Below are 6,000 nucleotides of genomic sequence, written 5' to 3'. Positions count from 1 at the left end.
GATCATGAGTATAAAACGTTTCGGTGTATGTTTTGTTCTATCTCCTTTAATATATCCTCCCTTGATTTGGGCTATGCAAGTTGTGTTGTTTTCGTATGATATTGTTGGAAGAGTTTTATTAGAATACAAGCCACACGTTTCACGAAGGTATTGAGTCATTGACCTTAGACATACACATTATTGACTAGCCTCGTGAATTGCAAGAATTTCAACATGATTTGAAGAAGTGGTCGTTATGGTCTGTTTCACTAATCACCATGATATAGCAGTTCCTCTACATGTGAACAGATAACCTGTTTGAGATCTAACTTTGTGTGAATCAGATAAATATCCAGAATCTGCATAACCAACTAGATCAAACTTTTATTTATTTGAATAAAACAAACTCATATCAACTCCTCGGAGATAACGGAGTATATGCTTAATTTCGTTCCAATGTCTTTTTGTAGGAAGAGAATTATATCTAGTTAATAAATTTACTGAAAATGCAATATCTGGTCTTGTATTATTAGCAAGATACATAAGTGCACAAATTGCACTAAGATATGATACTTCAGGACCAAAAAGTTCTTCATTATCTTCTTGAGGTCGAAATATATCTTTCTTTATATCCAATGAATGGACTTCCATCGGAATATTTAATGGATGTGCTTTGTCCATATAAAATCGTTACAAAATTTTCTTGTATAAGTTGACTAATGAATAAATATTCCATCTGCTAAATGCTTAATTTACAAACCAAGACAAAATTTTATTTTTTTGAGACATTTCATCTCAAATTTTTTTCTTAAGATATTCTATTTCCTTTGAAAGCTCTTCAAGAGTTCCAATTATATTTAAGTCATCAACATATGCAATTATAATAGCAAATCCTTATTGTGATTTCTTTATAAAAACATACGGACATATTGAATTATTTTGATATCCTTCTTTCAATAAATATCTACTCAGGCGATAATACCACATCCGTCCTGATTGTTTCAATCCATATAGTGATCTCTGTAACTTTATTGAATACCATTCCTGAGAATTTGATGTATATAGTTTAGATACCTTAAATTATTTTGGAATTCTATTATAAATATCATTATCAAGAGATCCATATAAATATGCTATGACTACATTCATAAGATGCATATCAGACTTTCATGCACATTCAAGTTAATTAAATATCTTAGCGTAATTGTATCCACCATTGGAGAATATGTCTCTTCATAATCAATACTAGGTATTTGTGAAAAACCTTGTGCAACTAGTCTTGCTTTGTATCTTGTGAGCTCATTATTTTCATTTCTTTTTCTCACAAATATTCATTTATATCCCATAGGTTTGACACCTCTTAGTGTTCAGACTACTAATAAAAAAACCTTTGTTTTGAAAGTGAGTTTAATTCTGACTTGATTGCTTATTTCCACTTGAAGCCAATTTTTTCTATGTCAACATTCTTCAATAAATTTTGGTTAAAGATCCTCATTTTTAGATATAATATCAAAAGCAACATTATATGCAAAAATGTTGTCAATAATTACATTAGTTTGATTCCATCTTTTTCCTATCATGATATAGATTATCGAAATCTCATGATTTTCTCTAGATATTTCACCATCCTCACTAGTCATGTCGAGGATTTCTTCATGGGTACTTACATTCTCAACCGAGTCTTTTTTACTATTAATTATTTTTCGTTTTCTAGGATTTTTATCTTTGAAACCCACTGGTCTGCACATTTCTAGCGTGTTCCAGACTCATTGGTGATAACTTGTTGTGTTGGGATATCAATTTTTTATGGACCATTTGTAGCTAGTATATGTGACTTAGTTACTTTCTTGCATCTATAAATGCATCTGGTAATTGATTTGCTATTTTTTGTACTTCAAGTTCACATTGATCTGTACGAGGATCTAAATGAGACAATAATGATGTAATCTATGTAATTTCTTTTTCAAATTTCTTAATTCCTCCCCCAATGTTGGAAAATTTGTCTCATTAAAATGACAATCAACAAATCGTCAGGGGTTCGAGATATTTAATAATTGATGGGAATCATATCCAACATATATTTCTAATCTCCTTTGAGGACCTATCTCAGTGCATTGTGGTGGAGCAATTGGAACATATATTGCACACCCATAAATTCTCAAATAAAAAATATTTGGCTCATGACCATAAGCCAATTGTAATGGCGAGTACTTATGATAAGCTATTGGCCTAATGCGTACAAGTAACGTTACATGCGAAATAGCATGTCCCCGTACAGATTAAGGAAGCTTAGCCCTCATAAATAATGGTCTTGTAATTAATTGCAAACATTTTGTAAATGATTATGCTAAATCATTTTGTGTATGAACATGAGCTATAGAATGCTCAACACTTATCCCAATTGACATACAATAATTATAAAAAACTTGAGATGTAAATTTGCTAGCATTATCAAGACGATGGTCTTCATTGTATAATCAAGAAATTGTGCTCTTAACTTAATTATTTGAGCAAGTAATCTTGTAAATGCAATATTTCAACTTGATAATAATCACATGTGTGACCATCTACTAGATGCATCTATTAATACCATAAAATATCTAAATGGTCCACTTGGTGGGTTAATAGGTCCACATATATAGACTGATTGGTTCTTCAATGGGTGTCCATTTAAATTCTCAATAATTCTCCTCATCATTATAGATCCTGGATGACACAATTGGTCATGCCAAATAGTAAAATATATCTGGATTCATGAACTTTAGGTTCATTGTTGCATATATTTCAATTACTCGTATATAAGTATAACACGATCTAGAAGATAAAATAGACAATTTTTCCAATATACATTTTTCATTTGAGACAATAGAGATAATATATAGATATTCCACATTATTCTTACTATCAGTCTCAATATGATAACTATTGCAACGTATATCTTTAAAACTTAGAAGATTTCTCTTTCATTGACTAGAGAACAATGCATTGTCAATTGTAAATTTTGTTCCTCTAGGAAAAATAATATTTTCTTTTCCAAAACCTTCGATCAAGTTTGCATAACTTAATATTGTATTTATTTTTGCTTTTAGCATTTTCAATTTGGAAAAAAATATTTTTTTTATTTGTAAGTATTGTATGTAGTTGCACTATCTGCCAGATATAGATCTTCTTTACTCATTTTTGAAACACCCAATATATGAAAATAATCCATGTTTCTTCATTTTAAAAAAATAATTACTATAAGAAAAACAACAATTAAAATATACAAAAGTTACTAAAAAAACATGAAGATAGATAAAAGAAAACAACAACATTAAGTATAGATATTCTCAAAATCAAAAGAAACACTTGATGTTTCATCAACTGCGCCAATCTTCTCTTCAGAAGATTCAAATAAGTCCACCACATCCAAAATTGTCATATGGGATGAGTCAAATATATTATTATCCTGGTATGCAAAATTTTCTTCCACATATTTTCCTTTTTTCTTTAGGGAGGTTTAATAGATGTCAACTAGGTGTTTTGACGTACGACAAATACGTTACCAATGTCCAGTCATTCCGCGTCGGAAGTATTTATTTTTATATGTAACGACCTAACCCCCTAGGACTCAAGTTAGGCCGTTACTAAACACATGCATGCATAGAACTTAAAACGACACCCTTTTATAAAGAATTAAATGCTAAATAAATAAAGCAATTTCAAAAGACATTCATTAAATTCAAATATTAAAACAGACGATAGGGTACCCATAAATCATAAATGATAATAAATAGGTCTGAAAACAAATTTTAGTAGTAAGTTTCAAACATCAAAACTGAAAGTTGAAAAACATGAAAATGAATCTAAATATCATGAGTGGAAGCATAGAACGGGTCATAGTGGCTCGATCACGGATTCCGCTTGTTAATCGCCAGTGCATCTCTACCATTACCTGAAACAACAACATGAGAAAGAATGAGTATAAAATACTCAGTAAGTAACCCCACTACTGGAGTCAGGTTAGGCATTTATGTCCTCTAGATGCCTACCTTTGGTGGAAGATATAAACTATCATAGTCCTCATGAGACACATACATACATGAAAAACTAATTTCTATCCTATTGTAGCTAAATATGCACACTACCTCTGGTGAATCCCGAATGAAACAAAAACTAGTGAATCCCGAAGGAAACACAAACTGGTGAATACTGAAGGAAACACAATATCTGGTGAATCCCGAAGGAAACACAAACTGGTGAATCCGGAAGGAAATACAATACTGGTGAATCTCGAAGGAAACACAAACTGATGAATCCCGAAGGAAACACAAACTGGTGGGCATCTAACTAATCAGTGAGGACACTGTCACAATCTCAACATCACGAGTATCACAACATGGTTCTATATCTTATATATACATCTCATCATCATGATTCTATAACATACATATACCTCTCGTCATCCTAGTCTCATAACATATATATACATTTCATCATCATAGTTCTATAACACACATATAAATTTCTTCATCATAGCTCTACAACATACGTATGCATCTCATCATCCGCAGGTTCAGGAAGATCCCCAGTAACAATAATATACAAAAATCATACTAGTATTCAAACATCTTAATGCGCAACTAGTCTTTTAAACCCTGATATCAGTAAGGCATACATAAACATCAAACTATCAATATATCCTCAGTAAATCATATTTATCAATATCTGGCTCCAGTCCTTTCAAACCTCAGTCAATGAAGGCAGACATAAATATCATGCTAACTAATAATCCTCAATAAATCATAATTATCATTGTCGAGCACTAGGGAAGTTCCAATAATAAGATTACTTACTTCGATGTCAAAATCCACAACTAATCAGGCAACCAAAATAATACAGCAACTCAAGGTAACGGTCCTAAAAATCATCAAAATTTCCCTTCCACGATGCTGGACAGCGCCTCAGAAATCTCTCAAAACTTCAACCTAGCCCTAAACGTGATGGGTATTAACCAAAAGTAAAAAGAGCAACAATTTAATCTACGAAATTCTCCCAAAATGTGAAAATCTTACCAAAACACTCAACTGACGGCAGAGGCACGGCGAAGGGGTGAACGAACGGCGAACGACAACGGCGGAACGAGAGGGGCGGCGTGCGGCTGGAGATGGTGTTTCAGATTTGTCTTCGTCGGCGGGAAATTTTGTTAGGCGTGGTGGACGACTGGAAGACAGCCCGACAGACGGCGGCTTTAGGCGAGTGTCGTTGGCTTCGACGGAAGGTGTAAGGCGTGAGGCTGCTAGCGAACCGACAAGGCGACGACTCGACTCTCGGGCTGGGACAAACGGCACGACGTGCAGCTGGGCACATGAGGGTCTCGGCGAGTGAGGTGGGCTCGACGACAAGCTCGATGGAAGACGTACGACGCTCTAAGGATCCAACTGCAAAAGATAGCTAAAAATCGAGGGGGGGGTCTTCGGGTAAGGAGGTGGGGGTTGCGACGACAGAGAGGTTGGGGTCACTGTTTGCGTGAAATCGAAAAATGGGGGATGGGGTCTACACGTGTGAACTGAGAGAGGGAGAGAGAAAGAATAAATAAATAAATTATTAATAAAATAAAATAAAATTCGAAAAGAGTTTAGTTAACCCCCTTAAAAATATAAAATTAATTTCACATTAATTTCAAACATAAATTTCCAACTTTAATTAATTAAATTCCAACTGTTATATTTAAAAGTCTAAAATTCGAAAAACATCCTCAGTTAAAGGAAATTACTGAAATTCGTTACTAACAAAATTTGGGGTGTTACATCATAACTTTTTAAACTCTTATCTTGTGGAGTTTTTCGTTCGTGATCATTATTTTGTGTGGTTCTTTTGAAATTTGAATGATTAAAACGACCACCACAAAAAGAAATAATTATTTCTTCCTCTGCCACAATTACAACCTCGACCGCGACCACGACCTCGACCATGATTATTATTAAAATTCACAGGATTCACTTAAGAGAATTGTGTCGTCCTAGTTGGTTGAGATTCATG

At 33.5% G+C, this 6,000-nt stretch overlaps 1 long non-coding RNA gene across 1 annotated transcript; it reads right to left on the bottom strand.

The window, feature by feature from the left end:
* Positions 1-3,670: 3,670 nt before the first annotated feature.
* On the bottom strand, positions 3,671-5,575 carry LOC120086467 (uncharacterized). The gene is made up of 3 exons (XR_005484229.2): positions 5,034-5,575; positions 4,815-4,952; positions 3,671-3,913 (listed from the first exon to the last, which is right to left on the bottom strand). It is a non-coding gene; the product is annotated as an uncharacterized LOC120086467 (long non-coding RNA).
* Positions 5,576-6,000: the final 425 nt, after the last annotated feature.

This window comes from Benincasa hispida, chromosome 9 (genome assembly GCF_027475165.1).
Source record: "Benincasa hispida cultivar pf3 chromosome 9, pf3_genome.v1.1, whole genome shotgun sequence".
NCBI lineage: Eukaryota > Viridiplantae > Streptophyta > Magnoliopsida > Cucurbitales > Cucurbitaceae > Benincasa > Benincasa hispida.
The sequence above is the reverse complement of the archived record's forward strand: the minus strand, read 5'-3'. Positions and strand labels throughout refer to the sequence as shown.